Raw genomic sequence first — 24,019 nt, 5'->3', positions numbered from 1 at the left:
AAGATTCTATATGCAAAGTAGCTAACATTCTATGCTACTGGGAAAGATCAAATAATTATTGGATAAAGGTGTTTAATGAAATTTCAAGCTCCCAATATCAGGGTAAAACTTGATTAACTTAGCCAGTTACAGAAATTTAAAATGATTTTGTGACGCAAAACTATTTTCTTCATGAATCTTCCTTTTCATGGGCTACGTTCCAAAATTGTCTGGAATTCCAAATTTTCAATACCCAAGTGTATGATTCCATTCTGCAGTTTCTGTTCTATCTGGACCCCCACAAGAATGAACTATTTAACAGGAAAACAAGGAGTCATATAAAATCAAACATTCTAACAACTAAAGCAAGTACAATGTTCATTTGTTAAAGGCACAAGCTCAATGGACTTTGAAGTCTTTGAGGACTCCTCAAAAACAGACAACATTGATAGGAGTGGAGTAGAGTCTACTATTGCCCTGAGAGTTGATTTCAAGACTTCTCTGGGCCCAGATTATGGAATCAGAAGTTGATGTGATGAAATATTATTAGGAAAATGAACAAAATAGTAATTTAGATTAACCTTAAATGAAAGAACTCAATTCAAAGGCCAAGGTATCCATTATAACATAAATATATTTCACTATACGGCAGGTTTCAGAAATATCTCAAAATCTTTATTTTTCTCCAATGTCCTTTTAAGGATTAGGAAACGACATGGCTAGAGTCAAGTGGTTTGTTCAAGGTTGCACATTGAATGGGTGGTAGGCGAGGACTAGAACCTGTGAATTAACTCCCACTGAAAATTCCAACGAGCTGCTCGCAAGCACCACCTTCCCCATACCAGTGGCACAGGGTAAGTGCCTGCTTCTAAAAGATGTCCTGCGTGCCCCTGTGGAAGCCCCACAGTTACAAAGACAATCGGCTTTTTAAAAACATCTGCTTCTACCTCCTTTACAGGGCTTTTGTCCCACCACAACTGGGACAAAAGAAAAATCATGACACAGATCTTATCTTTAATTAAAGTTTTGACATTTTGCTCATCATGGAGTTTCCACAGCAATTTTAATTTTAAAAACTATCATTAAAGTGCTGTGTTGATTAGTGAGTTTTTGGGTCCCTGTGGCTCTATTAGATTTTGGTGCCCAAGGCAAGTACCTTGCTGGCCTCATTTAGTCTTGGTCTTTTACCTGTGACTGAAACCATCAATCACAGTCCTTCCCAGTCAAGTGTAGGAGAGAATCAGATTGTATCTGAGTTACATCATTTTGCTATTGGCTCCCTGCTGTGGGTTCAGGGTTGGGGTGCAAGTTTTCAGGCTCCCAAATAAGGCAGTACAGTCATCTACCCCAGAAGGAGGAGGTAAGATGAAAAACTTACTTGCTCTGAATTCCTTAAAATAGAAGCCCTGGGTCACACACTAGAAAGCAATTGTCCTTCTAAATTTCCTAAATATCTCATCTATGTTATGTTTAAAGCATTGTAGGGGGCTCTTTAGGATTGTGGAACTTTATGAAGAGAGGAGGACTCTCTACATAGCATCATTTCAAGTTGATGGGCTTCTCCGCTCAGAGTATGCACACACACACACACACACACACACACACACACACACACACACTCAAACTTGTTTCGCTTATTCTTGGGAATACAACACTCCTTCAATGAACACTTGCTAGTGTGTCATTTTAAGAAGATAGAAGCACATTTTACAAGTTTATTCTTTGCCTAGACAGAGGCAGAGAAGGAGGGAAGGCAGCACAAAAATAAATATTGTAAAGAAGAAACCTGAAGGTAATATATTTTATCAAGGTTTTTTCGGTTTTGGTTTTTGTAGTGCTTGGGATTGAACCCAGGGCCTTGTGCATGTGAGGTGACTGCTCTACCACTGAGTTATACTTTTGGTTCTTATTGAGTTTTTTTCAATCAAATGTAAATTCAATTGTAGTTATAGTAGAAATGTCATAAAGATTATTCTTAACTGTTATTTAGCATGTACCTGAGCTTGTTCTAAATTATGGGGTCTTGATCACAGATTAAATGAGATAAATTCTGTAAGAAAGGGACAGAAAACTGACAGAAGGGTGCTTGACAGGCACTCAACAGCCATTAGATTCCTAGCTAGCCTTTTCCTCTGTGAGAACATCTGGAGGTAAAGTTCTATTGGAACCTGCTTTCCCACTCATTTATACTTATGTACCTGAGTGTAGTTACTTTAAAAATTAAAATATTTACATTTAAAAAAAGACATCTCAAAAAAGTTGCAGCTACATGGGAGGAGAGAAAAAATGGGTATTCTTTGTGTTTGGTGATCTTTAAGTGATGTCTGTTTTCATGGATTTTGATAGCTTACATTTTTCCCGGTTTTTATTTTATCTTAGCTAACATCCTGAAGAGAAAACACAGCAAGTAGGTTAAAAAAAAAAAATCATCTGTGAACCATAATAAATGGATTTCTGCCAATGACAGGTCATGATACAGAAAAAAAATCTGTGATGACCCTCTTTCCTCTACACTCATTTATCTCTTCCTGGTGTCCACTGATAGATTCGTGCTGTATGATTTATTGCAGAAAAACACCACCTAGAAATGGGCTTTTGATAAAATTGTTCAAGGATTCCTGGACAATAAATCCTAATTTTAACATGCAGTGCTGCAGAATGTTTCACCTTTCTCATGCTATAAATAAAATATGCCAAATGTGATAATAAATCCATACATTTAAGCACTATCTATGTAGTTTGGGAAATAAAGTCATAGTATGGACGCCTGATGTTAATAGCAGCTCTAAGCCTGGGGATATTGATGGCAGCATTGTGCGTTTACCATCCAAATGTTTAGTACTCTCCAGTGCTTATGAAATTTCATGGCTTTTATCTGCCTGGGAAGGCTTGCTCTGCAAATAGCATATGTGGGTTAGCATAATCAGTTTCTGGTGGCTTGAATCAAAAGAAATGTTTCCTGGATGCAGACAACTTGCCTGGGGAGACAGCTGACATTCTGAGTTCATGCAGAGACTTTCTTTATAATTAATCATCTACTGGAGGAAGTGATGAGAGACTCAGTCACCTTATTGTGACCCCAGTAGGGACCCAGGGTGTTAAGCATACAGAACCCTAGCATTTAGGCTTCTTCTCATACGCTCAAAGAGGTGTGCGACCTATACGTGGAAAAAGGCTAAGGCGGCTTTCTGGCCGGCTTTCATCTTATTTGCTCCTCAACATGTAGACACCTAAAGATTGATTTTAATTACTGAGCTTCTAAAGCTCATAAACTTCTGCAAGTAACTATCTATTAAAAACCATGGAGGCCAGATCTTAATCAAGCTCCCAGTTTCTCAATCTTGGCACTATTGACATTTGGGGCTGACAGGTCTGGGTCATAGTGGGGCATCCTGTGCAGTGTAGGATGCTCAGCAGCATCCCTGGCCTCTGCCCCAATATCCTCTATCCTCCCCCCACCCTCCCAATTGAAATAGCCAGAGTGTTTCTAAAAGGCTGCTGCAAGGCACAATTGTCCCTGGTTGAAAACTAGGGGTGCCAGACATAGTGTTGTGTGCCTATAATCCCAGCACTTAGAAGGATAGAGAGTTTGAGGCCAACCTGGGCTACATAACAAGACCCGATCACAAAAGAAGAGAAACAAAAACAAAGCATTGAAAGCAAGCTCATAGTGTAGCTTAGTGATAGAGCATATATTCAGCATTCCCAAGACCTTAGGTTCAATCCCCTGCACCATATGTACATATGTAGATAGATAGATAGATCTATCTATATGTGTGTGTGTATGTGTGTGTATATGCATATACACACATTTATAGGCATGGCTTTTATTTTATATATGTGTATATCTGTATATATATATATATAAAGAATATATATTAAAGGAAGACAAAAACATTTTTGTTTTTACCAAAAAGGAAAACAGTTCAAAAATAAAAGATCCTGAGTCTTGGAGCCAGAGTGAGTTGGCTTATATTTTCAAGAGGGCTGAGAATATCTGGAATGATCCCTCTTCTGTCATGCACAAAGAAAAGGAAAAGTCCCATGAAATGCTGGTGGTTTGGCTAGTTGCTAAGAAATCATGTGTTAAATACCATACTTGTGTAATCATTTACATTGAATCTGACAGAATTAGGATGCAGATGTAAAAATAGTGTGTACTTGAAAAGGGTAACCACCCTAGAGAGAAAGAAATGGAAATGAGAATCAAAAAACCTAAGGGAAGTTTTTTTTTCCTCCAACAAATTGGAAGTGAAGAAATCCATTATATCATGTGTAGCTTTCTTTGTGTCCTCAGATATTTATTGAAGGTCAAAGACAGATATGCCTAATGGGTTATGATTATGTGAAATGAAGTGAGAAACAATGTTTTATAACAGCCAACACTTTTTATAGTGACAGTGTATTATGTTCACTAAAATGTCTTACAGCTGCCTTTTCCCTGGTATCCATAGCTCAAAGCAGGAAAATGATATGTTATTCAAGAAATACATAGAAATTGGGGGTGTGACTTGTTCAGAGTCAGGGCTCTTGTCTCAAGACCCAGAAAAATTTCACACTATGCTTCCTCCAACTTGAATAACTATTTACTCCAAAAATATTAAATTGCTTCCTTCATACTATTTCTTTCCATTTCAGTTCTTAGAAAAAAAAGTTACATTTCAGTGATAATAATTTGTGAAGAGTTCCAGAGTGGCCATATTTTTGAGCTTGAAAATACCTTTATAATGCCAAAAAAAATCAAGGTCTTCCAAATGATAATAGGTATGCCTTCCACACCCCTAGTTACTAAAATAATTTTAAAAGGTGTTATTAATAACACCTTTTAAATGAACTTGTACTTTATCAAGGACAACATCTAGCTAAACTTTAAAAATAGATCAATAGAACAAATGTGGAAATATTATTTATGTAAGACAAAGCTTTGTTGGCTAGATAACCTTTGCAACAATTATACCTGACCACAGGTTGGGAGCAGAGGGCATTTTCCTGAAGTGCTTCTTATATTAAGGTATTTAACATTTACATGAAAAACCTGTCATTCTGCTGCACTGATCACTAGGACTTGGGGTCCTCATCATCTGATATGTACCGGTCTTTCACAACCAGCATCTTGTCCCTCTGTCAGGGAAGGACTTCCTTATATCTGGTGTGGCAGGAAACCAGAGTTTTTCAATATTTATGTTCCCTAGGGACTGACCAATGTAGAAAATTTATACTCCCTTGGGACTGATCCATCTCCTCATCCTGAATAGAAATAACTCAGGGGTGTAATCTCATCAACTTCAGATCTCCTCTGTGGACTTGAACCAAAGTTAAGTTTTCTAGGATCGTGCCTGCCATTATACCTTGGTTGACTTCCTTCTCTTCCAGATTTTCCTGCTTCTGGAGATATTGCTAACAAATTATTTTCACAAGAATGGTCACCTTAGAATCTGCTTTTGTGGAATAAGCCTAAAATAGACATCATGTAGACATAATATTCCAATTCATTCATTTCTTTAGTCAACTATTATTTATCAAGTGCCTCTTAATTATCAGATGCTAAGAATATGGTGACAAGAAAAAGAAAGAATCCCTGTTCTTGGGAAGCATGAGTTCTAAAGGAGATACGATGTGTTCATTGCTCTATCTTAAGGCTTTATATAGGGCTTAGGTGCTAGGTTAGATTGTCATATTTTAAGCTTGGTGGGTGAAAGGACAATCTCCGTTGCTACTACAGATGATCCCTCACTTATTACACTTCTTCAGTTTACAGTGGTGCAAATGACACTGCAGTGCACTGTGCTGACTATGTTGTTCAATAGGTTAGGTGGATTCCATGCATTTTTGACTTAGGACATTGTCAACTTAGATAAACTTATTGGGACATGACCCCATCACAAGTCAAAGATTATCTGTACTCAACTCTGTTGCAGTGAGCAAACAACCATGGTCTATCAAGCAAATGAACATGTCAGACACTAGAATGACACTGACGATCATGGCTTACCAAGTTCCCATGAGTCAAACATATTTTACGGAGTGGTAGATGATAACAAGTAGGTAAGGAAACATGAAATATCAGATAGCACTTAGTGTTATCAAGAAAATAAGGCAGGAGCTATGGATGTAGCTCAGGGGTAGGGTGCTTGCCTAGTGTGAAACGCTGGGTTTGGGTTTGATCCCCAGCATTACAAAAAGAAAGAAAGAAAGAAAGAGAGGGAGAGAAGGAGGGAAGGAGGAAAGGGGAGGGAGGAAGGAAGGAGCAATGTGAGATCTGAAGTAGGCTAGTGAAGGCCACAGTAAAGAAATGACATTTGCTGAACACTGAACTATTTGGAAGAAGAAATTTTCATGGGAGGAGCAAAGCACATGGGGCATGAGGGTTGGAGGAGGTGTAAGGGACTTGACATGAGTGAGGAAGCAGAGAAAAGTCAGTGTAGCTGGAAAAAGGTGAGTGAGAAGGAGAATGCTAAAAGGTAAATCAGAAAGGCAAAGACTGCAGGGTCATACAGGCATGTCTACATGCATTAAGCCTCAGTAAACATTTATGAAGGGTAAGCAAATTCTGTGACACGCCTTTCTTCTAGAGGTGGAAACTATATCCCTTGCTCTTGAACCAGAGTTCTATGACTCCTTAACCAGTAGAATCAGGAGAAATTGCACTATGTGAATTTCTAAACTTGGGCTTTAAAAAATTGGCAACTTCTCTTTGTGTCTCTTAGTGCTTTGCCACCATATTGTGAGGAAGACCAAAGAGCACATGGAAAGTCCACAGGTGGAGCCCACGTGGGAGCCAGGGGCCTACACACACTTGCCAGCCATGGCAAAGCCCTCTGGAAGGTAGACCCTGGAGCACAGTCACCTGTTCCTCACCATGTGGAGCATGGAGGAGTTCTCATCCAAACCGCAGGTTGGTGAGCAAAATAATGGGTTATTGTTATTTGTAGCCACTGTTTCAGGGCATTTTATCCTTCAGCTAGAGCAACCAGCATGAGAGGGAGGACATTAATACCATTTGCCACGTACTTGCTTATTTCCTATAACATGGGTAAGGAAAAACCACTTCCTTAATGTTTATCCAATCTGTTTCCCTTTGAAAGGGAAATGTATAAGTGCCCAGTGTATGCAAGACTGTGTATACTAAGCATTAATGTTTGGTATTTGATGTTTGAACAGGATATTGGCTTTGAGAGTAAAAGCTCATAATTTTAGGACTCGTGTCAATATAGAGGAGCATGTAGCTAAATCTGTATTTATGCAAAATGATTTTTCCATTCTTGAATTTTAATTGTGAAATTTAATAACCTCCTTTTTTGTCATTTTCTGATATTTCAAGAGCAGTTCAATGATAATTGCAGAATCCTCATACTAGTATCTAAAGCTTGCACTTCATGAATATCAAATCACCATCCTATTTATGAATTAGCCATTCTCCTTTAAACATATATTTAGTGCCAGCTTTGTCTTAATACATAAAATTTAATAATTTCAAACAGAAATAGACATGAAAATTAGAAAAGTAAGTACCTGAACATGAGGAAAAACATTTAGAAAAGCTAAGAAATGCAAGAGTTTCACATATTGTCCCTTTTGGAAATCTGGCCTGGTTTTCTCTGAAAATTAATAGATGTAAAAATAAAAGGGTAAAAAAAATTTTTAGTGCTATGCAAATGTTCAATTTTTGAGGCAAGCTAATTTGTTTGCCTTCATATGAGGAATAAAAATCACTGGACTTGTTTTCTTCGATCTTTTCTCTTTATAGGCTACAATCATGGGGCAAGTTACAAAGAAAAAATTGTTTTCTGCCAACTTAACAGCTCACAAACTCTGAGTAAGACTGAGATCATTTATGGTGGAGGAAATGCTCTGCCTCTGGCTTCTCTGCTTGAATCCGCACATGACTGAGCTAGTCTTTATAAAGAAGGTAGAAATCTGGCGCCATGGTAAATGAAGAAAATGAGTTTAATCACTTAACAAGCTTGCTGCTTTGGATCCTGATGGCTGGAACTGAATGCAACATCGTAAGGAAAGAACAGCAGAAACATTGAATGGCTGTGCACAGCTGAGACTGCGCATGTCAGATGTGTCAAAACAAGCATATTTCCAAGGAAAGGGAAATACTGGGTTATAGGATTAGGGATGCAAAAAGAAATTCTGTGTTGTCTAAATGAGAGCAGTTGGCAAATGGCAACTGGAAGGACGTGACAATGAGTGGTCAGGAGGCATTCCTCAGAGCACCAAAGCAGTTGGGTAACCAACCATCATGTATGGATGAAAATACCCGTTCCATGTTTTCTACAAGTAGCCTTGACTTTGATCAAAATTACATATCTAAAAGCGTAAAATGAGAAAGTGCTGTTTAATGGCTCTCCCAAGGGCAATACCACCATAAGTGTTAGAGAAAGACTTTGAAACCAGATCTTGTAACATTAAGGTTAGATTTTTGTGGACTTTTGTACTATTATTGTAGGGAAAATAATGGCCTTTCAAAGATATCCATGTGATCATTCCAAGGTCTGTGAATACATTAGTTATACTTCAGCGATTTGATTAATAATTTTGTGAAGATGAGATTATCCTGGATTATCTGAGTGGGCCCAATATTATTACAAGAATCCTTATAAGAATCAGAGAAGGAGAGAAACAATGGGCACAGACACCAGAGAGAAGAACTTGATGCTATGCTTTTGACTTTGAAGATGGAGAGCAGGAGATTTCTAGAAGTGGAAAAGTCCAGAAAACAGATTCTACCCGAGAGCCTCTGGAGGCAGTGTGGCTCTGCTGACATCTTGGCCCAGTGAAATCCATTTTGGATTTCTGGTCTCCAGAACTATAGGACAATAAATTTGTGTTGTTTGAAGCCACTAAGTTTGGGGTGAATTGTGACAATAGCAACAGGAAACTAATCCAGTTGCTATAGCTGCATGCAATTCTTTGTCATTGTAAATAATATTGCTTAAACATCTCAGGTTAGAGGTTTTTTTGAGGCAAGTTCTTGCTAGGTAGCCTGTACTCAAACTCTCTGTCCTCTTGATTCAACATCCTGAGTACTGGGAGTCATAAGGCATGGTTTAGACCATTCTTTTAAAGATATTACAGACCATTTGTGCCTCTGTCCTAGCTTTTGCCTCCTGTGTTGAAAACTCTTGATACTTGCCTTCTCTTCTGAACTATGAAGGCCTTGAGAGTGGAGACCACATCTGAGTAGTGTTTATTTAACACACAGTTGTTGAGCTGTAGTTGTGCACATATCTTCAAGTTTGCAGCTCTGACTCTGTGTAAATATGAGAACTGTAAGTGCATATCAAACAAGTGCATATATTCTGCTGAGATGGTTTCATGAAAATACTACATCCATTGAGTCAAGACCATTTTAGTGCTGGCAAAACTGAATGAGAACCAGCCCATAGCCAAAACTTTTAGGAAACAGTGAGTCCTAAAGTAAACCTAAATGATCATGCTTTTCCATTTCTTTCTTTTTTTCCTCCTGTTTGAAAGATTCTTTGTGGTCTGAGACTTTCAGATTCTATTTCATGTTAGAAAATGGTCTATATTGGGCTGAAGCATGGCTCAAACAGTAGAGTGCCTGCCTCACAAGCAACCCCTAGTGTCACCAAAAAAAGAAAAGAAGAAGAAGAAGCATGGAAGAGGCCTGTTTCCACCCTAGACTATACTGAGCAAGTCTCCCAGAAAAAACTGCATAGAAAAGAAAAACTAATGGGTGAGAAGTCCAAGAAAGCTTCCAGAGGCACATTCCTGTTTTTGTCTTAATAAAGTTGATATAGAGGCTATGCAAGGAGTTAAGAAACCTGGTGGCTGAGAACAATGGCTTGGATGTTGATAAGGAATCACATCCTGGATTGCTGAAGTTACCGAAGGATTTGTGACATAAGTCAGGGTCATGCTGACCCACAGCCCCTGCAGCTTGCAGAAAATAACAGCTTCAGTCTGACCATCCAAAGGCAAAAGCTCCCCTGCCCAGCATGAGGGAAGAGTTGATGACATAACCCAGTTTCCAAAAGTTAATGAGTCCTAACCCAATTTTCAAGAGCTGACCACTCTATGTCAGCAGATCCAGTGAAAGCTTGACTCTTTCTGGAGCCTGCCCACCCTCCCATCTGAGAGTACACTTTCACTTTGCTTTGCATTTATAAACCTGCTCCTCTCCTCTGTACCCGTCCTTGAATTCTTTCTCTGATGAGACCAGAACTCTCGGGCCCATAGACACAGTGACCCAAATCAGAGACATATTTTGGTGAGCCAAGCCAAGAGACTCAGGAGATTCCTAAAAACCAGGATGGTAAACACATGCTACAAAAAAGATTGTGCCAAAGTTTATGATGATATATAACTGATAGGAAACCCAATGCTATCTCAATAAATTTATAAAATGCTCTAAAACCAAAATAACAGTTCATTAATGCAAAGGACAATCCACCTGTCTATTTAGAGCTAGGCGGTAATGCTTGGGTGGGATTCTATAAACATTTTCTCTTGAACCCCAATAAAGCTGGGACCCTAACAAGTACATAGCTGAACTCTCTGAGACGGTCTGTTCTCGTCTATGGGCACTCTTTCTTCTCTAATAAACTTTACTATTGCTTTCACTATGTTTCATGTCCTACTTCAAATCTTTTGTAGGACCCAACTAAAACTCCTAGCAACAAACTGGTATCTTTTTCTTTCAAAAGCAGAGAAAAGCTGGGCACCAGTGGCTCATGCTTACTCCCAAGGCAGAGATCAGGAGGATCGCAGTTCGAAGCCACCCTGGGCAAATAGTTCACAAAACCCTATCTTGAAAAAAACCTAGCACAACAAAAGGGCTGGTTAAGTGGCCAAAAGGTGAGAGTACCTGCCTAGCAAGCATGAGGCCTTGAGTTCATACCCTAGAGAAAATTTTCCTGTACTTCCTTGGGAATTCTATCTTACTGAATATCTGATGATAGGATATGTCACATGAGAGTGGTCATGGAATAAGCAAGTGAGAAATTTCCTGATGGGAGAACACAGAAAGAGGTTTGTGCTCTTATTCAGAAGGTATTCTGGAACCAGTACTTAGCCTGATGGAGCCTCTACTTTCAGGACTCACCTTTAAACTACATTGACCATCCATAGCCATCTGAGTCAGGGAATCAAGTATAAACAAGAGAAACTCTGAACTCCACAGTAAAGGAGAGAGGAAGGCAGAACTGCAGGCCAAAGCAATCACTGCCTGAAAGATTTCTTCACATGGTTACCAACTGCAGAGTGATAGGTATTGGTCGTGTGCATTGGATGTAACAAACTTTGGCAATTATTAAAAACTTTTCTTAAAGAAGAGATCAAACAAGTTCATAAAGGAGGCATCATAGGCTTGTATGTTCAATTTACTATGCATATATATTATATTTTTGTGTGTATATATGAAGTGTGTATTGCATAACAGATTTGGGTTTGGATTCTAGCTCAGTTACTCACTATGTTATGTTGAGTAAATTACTTAAATGTTCTGAATGTATAAATGTTCTGTATGTATACCTCAGCATGTACAAAAGTATAAATAAATAAAACAACCCCGTTCAAGTCTCATTGAATGTGGTGGCAGCTTTCGGAGTTTGTGTGAATTCTTCACTAGAAGATCTGGGCCCACACACAAGCAGCCATGTTGAAGGGACCTGCAGTTAGCACTGATCTTGGCACCAACTACTCTTATATGGGTGTCTTCCAGCATGGAAAGGTGGTGATAATTACTAGTGATCAGGAAACTGAACCACACGAAGCAATATTGCTTTTACTGACACTGACCAAACATTTGATTGGTGATGCCACAAAGAATAAGATTGCAATGAACCTCATCAACACAGTTTTTGATGCCAAATTTCTGACTGCATGTGGATTTGATGATTCCGTTGGATAGGAAACATTAACCCCTCAGGGTGGAGAATGATACAGGCAGGCTCAAGGTCTAGGAAGAATATGAAGAGGAGACAAAAAGTTTCTATCCAAGGAGTGTCCTCTGTGAATCTGAGAAAGATGAACTTTGGGAAGACTTATACCAATGCTGAGGTCACAGTGCTAGCTTATTTTATGATGCTCAGTGTCAGGCAACCAAAGATGCTAGAACCATTGCCAGTTTTAGCACACTTAGAATTATTCATGAATCAGCTACTGTTGCAACTGCTTAGACAAGAAATGTTGAAGCTGAAAGAAATGTGCCAATGTCTGATTTAGGAGGTAGCACTTTTGGTGTGTCAGTCCTCACTATTGAGGGTGGGATCTCTGAGGTCAAAACTATAGCTGAAGATACACAGTAAGGTGGAGAAGACTTTGACAACTGAATGGTCAGCCATTTTATTGCTGAGTTCAGGTATAAGCATAAGAAGGACATCAGAAGAAGAAAGCTGTCTGATGTCCAGTGTCTCTGTACTGCTTGTGAATGAGCTAAGTGTACCCTCTCCTCTAGCGTCCAGGCTAGTATTGAGATTGACTCTATGAAGATATTGACTTCTATGCCTCCATCACCTGTATTTGACTTGAAGAATTGAATACTGACCTGCTCGTTGGTATTCTGGACCTGTAGAAAAAGCCCTTCAAGATGTCAAACCAGACAAGCCACAAGTTCATGATAGCGCCCTGGTGGGCAGCTGCTACCCATACCCCAACATTCAGAAGCATCTGCAAGACTTCTTCCATGGAAAATAACTGAATAGGAGCTCTAGCCCTGATGCAACTGTGGCTTATGGTGGGGCTGTCCAGGCAGCCATGCCATCAGGAGATAAGTCTGAAAATGTTCAAGACTCGCTGCTCTTGGATGTCACTCCTCTTTCCTTGGGTATCGAAAGTACTGAGTCATGAGTCATCAAGTGCAATACTACCATTCTTACCAAGCAGACACAGACCTTCACTATCTACTTTGACAACCAACCAGGCATGCTCATTCATGTACATGAAGATGAGCAGGCCATGACCAAGGATAACAACTTACTCAGCAAGTTTGAATGCACAGACATACCGCCTGCACCACCGATGTTCCTCAGATCGAAGTCACTTCTGATACTGATGACTCTGCTGTAGGTAAGAGTACAGGGAAAGAGAACAAGATTGCCATCACCAATGACAAGGGCCATTTGAGCAAGGAGGGCATTGAGCATTTGGTCCAGGAAACTGAGAAGTACAAAGCTGAGATGAGAAGCAAAGGGAGATGGTTTCATCCAAGAATCCACTGGCGTCTTATGTATTCAACAGGACAGCAACTGCTGTAGATGAGAAACTTCAAGGCAAGAATCAGACTGCAGAGAAGGAAGAATTTGAACATCAGCAGAAAGAGCTGGAGAAAGTCTGTAACCCCATCATTACCCAGAAGTACCAAGTGCAGGGGACAGGACAAAAGGAGGTGTGGGTCTTCCCTGGTGTTTCCTTAGGGCCCACCATTGAAGGAGTTGAGGAAGTCAACCTAAGTATAAGATGGAGCATTGCAGGACTCAATTTAGCAAATTTGGTAGTAGCTTCAAAGTTGAGCTGCTGCACTAAATTCCTGGATATTTCCAATACTTGACTACAGAACATGTGTGCCGAGACAGGAGATAACATTGCGCTTTATAGGCACTGTTTTGTAAGTGGAAAATGTAATCTTAAGTAAAAATATTTAAAATTGGCACCGAAAAAATAAAAACCAAATCCCAACAATGACAAAAACAAAAACAAACAAACAAAACCTCATTCAGGCTTTTTAAGGTTTAAATGAGACAATACAGGAGAAATATTTAACATATAAGTTGTGAGATATTTTTAAAGTTGAGGATAAGTATGAAGAGAACAGAAAATAATATCCTGGTGCAGACTGTAATGGAGCAGTGGGACTGGGCACACAGAAGGGGAGCTGGATAATTTGGAAAATGAAATTAAAGAAGATTCTGTACTGAACTAGAACCAAGCTTATTCCTCAACTCATATAGTTAAGGGATTTCTATTGAATTCTTACACTGATACAGGAAACTCTAATGAACAGCTTTTGTTGAATGAAGTTGTAGTTTTATTCAGTCTAGAATATGAATATAATTCTTATTCCATTGTCAGTATTTCAGAGATAATCCATTATAAATGTATTCACTTCTATCAAAGGAATAAATGAAAGAACGTTAAAAGTCACCATGGCTCAATCTCTGAGCTTTCAGATCCCAGCTATAGAGTAAAACATGGGCAAGGAGGCAGGGGAAATCGAGGCAGATAGTCTCTCTCCCTCTTCTATACCACTAGCAGGCCACAGAAGCATTCATTAATAGGCAGACACCCCTGGATGGAGTGATTTATTCCCTTAGCATTGTCAGACATGGCCTTAGGTTGAGATCCCCCCAAGATGTAGTTAGCGGCAGCTGAAAGCCCACATGGGACAAATACTGGGCTTGTGAAGCACATGGAGAAGGAACAGGAACCCCTGAAGACAGAGAAAGAAAGACTTGGTGATGAAATACAAAAAGGTGAACATGATAACTCCCCCAACAGCTGAGAACAAGGTTCTGGGTCACAAACCTCTCAGTTTTGGTGGGGGGAGCCTAGAGCTGGCTTCTCCCCTGCCTGTGAGTCATTAGCCAAACAACCTATTCCACATCAACACCTAGAAGCTCAACTCCAGAGCCCTGCAAAATAACCCAACCAAGTGTAGAAGAGTCAAAGCAATTGCTGAGTAAAACTGCTTATAGAATTAGTGGAGGCTCTTCAATTAGAATGTACTCTCTCACTAATGAAAGATATAAATGTGGTCTTAATGCAAGTGTTTAATGACTGAAATGTGAGGTAAAGAATTACAAGGACTTTGTCAGAAATCCTGATGACAGACAGTAAGGAAAGTACCAGAGATACAGATAGGGGCTCCTCTGACCCTAGGGAGCATAACAAGGTGAGAGGTCATAGCTGAATCATACACATGACCAGAAGAGGAAAACAAAGTGAGACCTGATGGGCTGTGCATCCTCCATCCTTAAGAACCTCAAATTTCCTCATGAGGAAATACAATTTAGTCAAAATCAAATAATACAAGGGCTCTAGGATACCTTGTCATTTTATGTCTAGAAGAAGGACTTCAGCATCCTTTTAGTCCAGGAGTTTCCAAACATGGCTGCTATCTCAGTTCACTAAGGACACATTTTAAATTCTAGATCTTGTGGCCTTCAGACCAAAATGTCTTGGAGTTGATTGGCTCTAACCCACGGCTTGGGGTAATTCTGGTTGTAATGGCTATTGCTATTTGAACCATTAATATTGAAATGTACGAGGATGCTACACAAACACCCACATGTCTGCCACCCAAAGCATCCATTCTAACTTTTAAACATTTTCGCTTCCAACTACTTTTAACATTTTATTTTAAAATAAATACTTTGACAAAGAGAGTATATGGCAAACTTTAAATTAATTTAAAGATTTAAAATTAAGTAGCAGTTGAAAAAAGAATCTGGTTCGAGGCCAGCCTGGACAAAAAGTTAACTAGGCCCTATCTCAAAAACAAGCTAGATGTGTTAGTGCAAGTCTGAAATCCCAGGTGTGTGCGATGTAGAGGTAGGAGGATCAAGGTCGAAGCCTGGCTGGGGAAAAGTCTTGAGACCCTATCTAAAAAATAAACTAAAAACCAAAAGGGGCTGGAGACGTGGCTCAAATGAGTGCTTAAGTGCAAAGTCCTAAGTTCAAACTTTAGCAGCCCCCAAAAAAGAAGAAAAAGGAAAATCAAAATAAAAACTTTCGCATCAGTCGGACACAACCAGCATTGAGATCTTGATTTTAGTCTTCTTGTCAACTGAGTAACTCATGACACCACTTAAGCAATGAGATACAGTGACAAGCAATGTAATTTGACATTACACCTTCCTTAGGACATCCCACCAGGGTGCTAAAGATCAAGAAGCAAAACAAATGTATTTACCAAGTTACTGGTCCCAATTTGGACTTGTATTTATAACTTTATATTTTAACATAATTACAGATTCTTAGGAAGTTGCAAAAAATAGTGCCTAGAGGTTCTGTGTACTTTTTACCCAATTTGCTTTTGAGCTAATATCTTGCATAATTATGGTATCAAAACCAGGAACTAGCATTAGTATGATCAATAGACTGTACTCAAATTCCATGAGTTTACATGCATCCATCCACGAGTGTGGTCTGTGTGTGTGTGTGTGTGTTCTTATGCTTTCATAGGAACACCACAAAGAAGATACAGAACTGTTTTCATAACCACAAAGACCCTTTTCGCTACCCTTCACAGTCACACCTATCTCTCTCTTCACCCTTCTCTCTCAACCCTGCATCTTGTCTCCAACCTCTGAATCTCTTCAGTTTTTAATTGTGTCACTCTGAAATGGAATACAGATGGAATAATGCAGTATGTAACTTTTTGAGATTGGTTTCTTTCCCACAGCGTAAATGTCTTGAGATTCATCCAAGCAGTTGCATGTATCAATTGTTTGGTTCTTTTTATCGATAAGAAATACTCCCTGAGGCAGATATACCACAGGGTGTTCAAGCATTCACCCATTGAAGGACAGTTGGGTTGTTTTCAATTTTGAGCAATTACAAATAATGCTGCTGTGAACATTCACATACAGTTTTTGTATGAAGGCAAGTTTACATTTCTTTGTGATAAATGCCTAGGAGTGTGATTATTTAATTGTATGGTATGTTTAGATTTTTCAGAAACTGCCAGAGTGTTTTCCAAAGTAGCTATAGAAATTCTCATTCCCACCAACAATAAATAAGTGATTGAATTTCTTTATATCTTCACTAGTATTTAGTTTTTCACTTTTTTTTAATTTTAGCTGTTCTAATTGATGTGTGGTGATGTCTTTTTATTTTATTTATTTTTTTGTGGTACTGGTGCTTGAACTCAGGGCTTACACCTTGAGCCACTCCACCACTCCTTTTTTGTGATGGGTTTTTTTCGAGAAAGGGTCTTGTGAACTATTTGACCAGGCTGGCTTTGAACCACAACCCTCCTGATCTCTGACTCCTGAGTAGCTGGGATTGTAGGCGTGAGCCACTGGTGCCCATGCAGTGATGTCTTATCATGGTTTTACTTTGTGTTTTCCTGTCTAGTGAGGTTGAATTCATTTTCATGTACTTATTCATATATGTAAATGCTCTTTTGTGAAATGTCCACTCATGTCTTTGTTTTTGGCTCATTTCTTTTCTCCCCCACTCCATTTTTTTTTAAGTGTTATGGAATGAAACCAGAGCCTCATACATGTGAAGTGTATGATTGACTACTGAGTTACACCCCCAGTCCTAGTCCATTTTCTAACTGAACTATTTGTGTACTGTTAGTTTTGCATTTTATGTTTATACTAAGTTAATCCTATATAAGGTGAAGGTGTGAGGTTTAGGTAGCCTCATCTATTCAGTAATAAGGTTTTCTTTCCTCTGTTGAATTGCTTTGCATCTTTGTCACAAGGCAGTTGACCAAACCTAGGTGGGCCTGATAGCCTTTCCATTTTAGAATAGCCTTATCTATATATGCAGAAAGATTTGCTAGCACTTTGAACTTAGTAAGTATATGGGTTAATGTAGGGATAACGGACGTTCTTACTATGTGGAGACTTCTGATCCATGCTCTTGGTATATGTATTATTTTATTTCTTCCATCAGTGCTGTATATTTTTACAAGTCCTATACATGTTCTTTCTTAGCTTTTTACCTAAGCATTTCACTTTTAAAATGGCTTTAAGTGGTAGTATGTACTTACTTTTGGTTTTTATATGTCTATGGATATTGTATAGTAAATTTTGACTTTTGCAGTTGATCTTCTATTCTGATCTTGATGAAGTTCTGGAAATTTTGTGTAGGTTGCTTGGAATTTTCTATGCAAAATATCACATAATTTACAATTAGAAAAAGATTTATTTCTTCCTTTGCAGTCTTCATGTGCTTGATTTCCTTTTCTTGCCTTATTACACTGGCTAGGACTTCCAGCACTATGCTAAACAAAAACAATGAGAATAGAAACCATTGTTTTGTTCCTGTTCTTAGTAAGAAAAGCAGATAGAAGGATAGCACAAACAACCACTGTGGGCATTTGTCCCAGGACTCCTCCAACCTCGCTGCCCTTTGCCTGCTGCCTGCTTTGACTACTTATTTGATTGGATCTCATGGCTTCTAAGGTTCTTTCTTGGTTTCAAGCCTCTGACTCCTTCAAAACTTGATTTCTGCAATTTTCCTTCAGTTGAACATAACACCATCATGAAGTTAAAGATGCCTCACATCTCTACCAAAGAACCTAACCAAACCCAGGCTGTGCTGGGAAACTTCTGTGTATACCTTCTTAAGAGAGAGAGACCATATAGTCTTCTACATGAAGAAAATAAACATGGATGGATATGAACTTTGAACATTCCTCCACTCTGTTTTCTTACTGATCTCCATCCATTCTTACTTATTTTCATTTCACTCTGAAGAATATGCCTCCTCCTTTTCTTTTCTTTTTTTGGTGATACTGAGGGTTGAACTCAAGACTGAACACTTGCCTATCCATGCCTCCAGCCTGTGCTTCCTCCTTTTCAAAACTACCCTATACTTTGTTCCCCCACTCACCTCCTCCAGGCTTTCAACAGTCTCTTCTCTCCTACAGTTGCCTTTATTTCTTCAGCTCCCTTGCATTGCTCTGCATAGCCTGTAAACATGATGAAGTCTCTCCCAGCCATGCCACTCTTGCCCATAACAATCTTCCTAGATCTTTTCTTAGATGTACCACCTAAATCCTGAGAGGAGAAGCCACCCTCTTTGTTTTGGCTCTGGTTATTTTTCCAGGCAGTTGTCTTCCTTTTCAAGAGTTCCTTAAAACAGTTACTGAAGGTTTGGGGCTCCACTGTACCAGACCTCTCTCAGCTCATGGCAAGCTGTGAGTCTACAGGTGGGACCTGAAACCTTATATCATCCTCTTGCCCCCTGCTTCAATGATTATATCAGGGTTTCAGCTACACTACACAACAGAATTGTTATAGAGTTTTATACCCTGCCAATACCTGGCCCTCACCAATTCTGATTTAATTGGTCTAATGTGTATTTCATTTTACCAAGATTCTATCCTCAGCTCTCATCTTCTAATATATAATAATGTCTATGGGTGGTTTTTATCAACTCTCAAGATATTAACTTTACCTGTAACCTCTAGTTATCCCTAAACTTTACCCCCAGACCTGAGTTTCACACTCTGTTAAATATCTTTCTCTGCAAAGTCTGCATTGACTTAAAAATTAGTTCTTATTGAAAAAATGCATTTTTGTTCCTTCTCAATCTGTTGTTCCTCTTCTTTTGTCTCTTTCTGCACACAGTATCATTAACCAACCACAAACTAAACTGGAAACCTCAGAATCATCCTGAATTTCTTCTCCATCACATAGTAATGATCATTGCTTACCTAGCGTTGTCCTTAACCACTGAAACATCGTGACTTTACAAGCAAGTACACTGCAGTTCAAACAGCAGCTCCACCACCCATTGGACAATTACTTCTGTCCCTGACTTCACATGTTTAAAACTATAGATGGGCACAGTTTTACTACCTGAATGTTGCTCTGATGAATAAACAAAATAAGGCATTGAGAATACCTATGGTGGTCAATGTTAGATGTCATTATTGTTGTAGCCTTTGTCCTCTCTTCCTGTCACTGTAACTGAGGCCAAGCTTTGTCCTCTCTTCCTTAGACAACAGTGATATGTCTCATCATGCTCAGTCTTGGAAGATTCCTCATAACTTGGAGATCTGGTCACATCATGCACCACTCACAGGACTTCAATGGCCCTGCCATTCCCCTGAAATACCAAGTACTGAAGAGCTAATGGGAGCCTGGTGGGTGGATTGGGGAGTTCAGTGCCCAGCCTTTCTTTGATAAAAATAGGCAGCATTCTTTCATCTTTATGTAAACTGCTATATGAATTCACTTCACACTCCCCACCCACCTTCCATTCAGATTGTTGCACCAGTCCCGTTTATATAGGAATTCTGGGGCCACTGTCCACTGTGAAGGTTTTCCTGTCACCCCACTCTCCCCTCCCTTCTATTTAATGCTCCTCTATGATCACAGAATGCAGCAATGTAGGCAAAATTCTTGACTCTAGAAGAGATCAAAACTTTGTTAGAACAAGCTGTGACACTCCAGAAAGGGTGGGAGCCTGGCCCCCCGGGTGGATTTTGTTTTTCACTATTCAGACACACTTCTAATAACAGCTGTGTGACAGGCAGAAGCAGGGCAAATGTCAAACTACCAATGACAGTGACAATTCAGTGGGTCCTCCATTCACTGAGTACTTAAAATTCTTTTGCATAATTACGCACATCTCTTTTTAAAAATATGTACATATTAGTTTTAGCACAACTAATGATAGCTTTTCTGACACAGGATGTCTTTGTTTTTTCTCAATAAATTGCTATATTTTTATTTTTTTATTAGGGGTTTTGAAATGAAGATTGATTTTTGAACCGTTTTGGGGGATAATAGCTGACTTTTGTGCTACTGTGCCACTGCACTGCTCCCATTTTGGTAATTAAATATAAACACGCTCCCTCCAAAGAACAGAGTCACTTAAAATATGGCAGTGCTTAATTAATAATCGATTTACAGAATCTCTGTTCACGGGAACGACAGCCTCCTGAGGCTGTCATGACATTGTCAGTCTTGAGAAAGCAGGTAAGAATTACTTCTTGAGCTCCAAACATAGTCACAAATAGCAATGGTTTCCTTGGAGACTCAGCAGTAGAGCTTAAAAACCTGTCTTCCACAGAACTGGCCTTTCCAAATTTGGGGTGGGGGAAAGTCTCTAGAGATTAATCAGGTTTCCTAACCTGAGAAACTTTGGGCCCAATCCTGAGGAGAAGACTATAAATGATAGCTATTGGTGAGATAGCTATGATTATCTATTGCAGAATAGGACACCCTGCTAATAGGGTGGGAAGGGGAGCTCAATGTCCAAGCCTGTGGGTTATGTTACAGGCAGAGCTAGCAGCCTGGTTTGCGATGCTAAGGAGGCTGAGAGCAGCAGGACCTGCTGGTTATTAATGAGTCACTCCATAGAAAAAGCCTCTTGTCTGTTCTTCAGTATGGAAGAAGGATACCCTGGAAAAAGAAAACCAAGACAATGTGAGTCATATTTCTTGAAACAGACATCTTCATTCTTCTTTTTGTATTATTTTATTTGTGCAACCTACAAGTTGGTGCCCTTCTATAATTGTAGTATTCTGATGCCCTTTTCCTTGGGATGCTGTAGATGGAATGGTACTTACCCTTTCATCTCCGTACTCAGTTTAGCCTCCTTTACAGGGGAGGTAGAGATTTAGAGAGAGAGAGCTGGAGACTTTAGTGCAAGTTGCTTATTCCTGATTCCCCTAGTACATCTTGGTTGGAGGAGGTGACCAGAATCCCAGAGTTCAAGTGGAGAGAATTCAGATTCTATCCAGATCCAGAGGGGTCAAGAGGCAATATTCCTTACACATAAAGTAACTGCAGATGAGAATGTGCCAAGAGGAAAAGATGGGCCACTTCAAAAACCTGTATGTCCTTTAGATAAATGCACTTGCCTGAAAGGCATAGCCACTACTGAGTCGAGTTGCTAGCTACATCTTTACTAAATGTAACTTTTAACTTTACCTACTAACAACTGCCAGTATTGAGGAGCATAACATGAGAGATATGACCTCTTAATGCCCTGCATTTATGCAAAATCACATTATGTATAACCTGTTGCATCCAGAAATTGTTATCAGTTGTACCTTTTACTGCGAAAGCTAATTGTGTGTAGAAAATGAGGCATACTATGTACATAATGTTCTTCAGATTGTGTTCATTTCCTTATGAAAGATGATTCAGTTACATCTTCTGATACCTGCTCCCTTGAATAAATAAACACAGCTCACTATAACCAGTCTCTATCTCCATCATTTCTGTTACTGGTGTTTATTTTGTGTTCATTGATGGACATGGTGGTTAATTTAAGACCAAGAGCCTTGGAACCAAGCAGGTAAGGGTTTTGAATAATGACTTTAGTTGTGTGGTTAGAGGTAAGTGCTAGACTTAGTTTTCTTATCTGAAAATGGGGGTAATAATTCTTACTTCAAAGGATTGAAAATAATGTTGGTAAATAAAGATTTTTGTATACATATAGCATGTAATGAGAACCATTCAATGCTTAGCTGACAGCATTTTACATTTGTGACTTGTGTTTAAGACTTATGCTATCCATTTAATCGATTCTTTCTAGGTTTCAAAAAGCTTTTATGGGTAATATACTAATTTGTATAGTTGATTTATCAAGCAGAGTTTTAAATTATGCTTTTTTAATTTTACTAAACTTTAAAAATTGCAGATATCTTTCCCAAATATTCCCACACAGTCAATACATTCTGAGGTCTAGTTTGTCCTAAGTGTGCCAATATGACATATTAGATGCCAAGGAGAGTAAATTGCCTCCAGATTTCAGTCTTTCAAATATCTTCTTTGTTAATACAACAAATATTTATTATTATGTTCCAGAACAATATGATAGGCCTCTTGAATCTGTTGTAACACATACCCATCTTACCATCATCCTCACCATCACAACAGAATTATTTTAAAATGAAATAAAGACTACAGATCAAATTTTTCCTCTAAGATTTCATATTAAATCATACCACCTTTTATTTAATTTATACCACCTCTGTTTTGTCAATACTACTGCAATACCCTGGGACATAATCACTTTTTCAAACATTGCATTTTGCCTCTCTCTGTAATAGATCTGATCTGTTATTATTTGTTTCGAAGGTGGCTGCTTCTAAGACTTCCAAGGCCACTTGGGTTTACTACAATGAGTTTCAAAACCACTGGCCTGTACTTGTAAGGAATTTTTTATATCATTCTGGTGATACTAAAATGGCCAAGTACTCTAACATGTTCCGGAAGGTTCTATGTGGCTAAGGAATAAATCCTCAGTATGATTTCATGCTCTGTTATTTTTGACTTTATTCATTACTCTCTATATTTGACATCTATTGTTCTTGGCATTGTGCTGCCATAGTTCAGGAAGTTGGAAGTGATGAGTCATGGGAGTTGAAATTCCCATGGGTATTAACCTTAGGTTGCTAAAAATCAACACCTAGAGCCAGCTGTTGAGGAGGGGTCTTGACCTGCCAAGGTGTAATCAATATCTGAGGGGCAAGTAACTCTAAAGAGCAAAAAAATGGTTTTGATGTGCTGATGCTAAAAGAGACCTAATGCTGATTACCACCAAGCCTTCCTTTGTAATCACCACAAAATAACCTGACTCCAACCTTCATGACAGATGATGCTTCTAATGATAGACTTTGGAAGAAATTAGACAAGAGACTCCAAACTTTTAACTTCAAAATCATGCAAATAGGGTTGGTTGGTGGGTTGGCTCAAGGGGTAAAGCAGTTACCTACCATGTTCAATGCTTTGGGTTCAATCCCTAGTATGTTAGAAAAAAAAAAAAAAGACAAAATCATGTAATTAAAGAATTTCAGAGCTGCAGTGGACCTATGAAATTTTGAGCCTCTCTCACCATTTTATGGAAAAGAGATTTAAGGTCCATCAATGCTAAATGACTCAGCGTGGAAAACCCAGCACAAGGATTTTGAGATGCTGACTCATACAGAATCCTTTTTTACCTTGAAATCTTGAAGCCAGGGTGAATGAGGCACAGATTAATGGGTAGAGTGAGAAATATGGTTTGCAAAGCTAAACTTCTGTGTTTGACTGGGGATGTGGCTCAGTATAGAGCATTTGCCTAGCATGTGAGAGGCTATGAGTTCAATCCCCAGCACCACAAGGAAACTTCTATATTAACAAGTGAGATTTAGCAAGGTTTTGAATCAATTATTAGCAAAGTTTTGAAACAATAAATAAGTTCCACAATATTGTAAAATGTTTTGACTTTTGTGCCTATATTCTATACACACGTGTCTTCCTTTATTTTTCTTCTCTGGAGACTATGACTTTTTTATTGTAGGTAATTTTGTAAGAAAATTCTTTGCATATGTTGCTTCTGGGTTGTTTCAGTGTTTTCCTTGGAAATGTTTCCAGGACTCCTAGATCAAAGT

The 24,019-nt window shown here is 38.9% G+C and overlaps 1 pseudogene; it reads left to right on the top strand.

Moving 5' to 3' along the window:
• Nucleotides 1-11,605: 11,605 nt before the first annotated feature.
• LOC109699954 (heat shock cognate 71 kDa protein pseudogene) lies at nucleotides 11,606-13,498 on the top strand (annotated as a pseudogene).
• Nucleotides 13,499-24,019: the final 10,521 nt, after the last annotated feature.

This window comes from Castor canadensis, chromosome 2, assembly GCF_047511655.1.
Source record: "Castor canadensis chromosome 2, mCasCan1.hap1v2, whole genome shotgun sequence".
Taxonomy (NCBI): Eukaryota; Metazoa; Chordata; class Mammalia; order Rodentia; family Castoridae; genus Castor; species Castor canadensis.
This window is presented reverse-complemented; position numbering and strand designations above follow the sequence as displayed.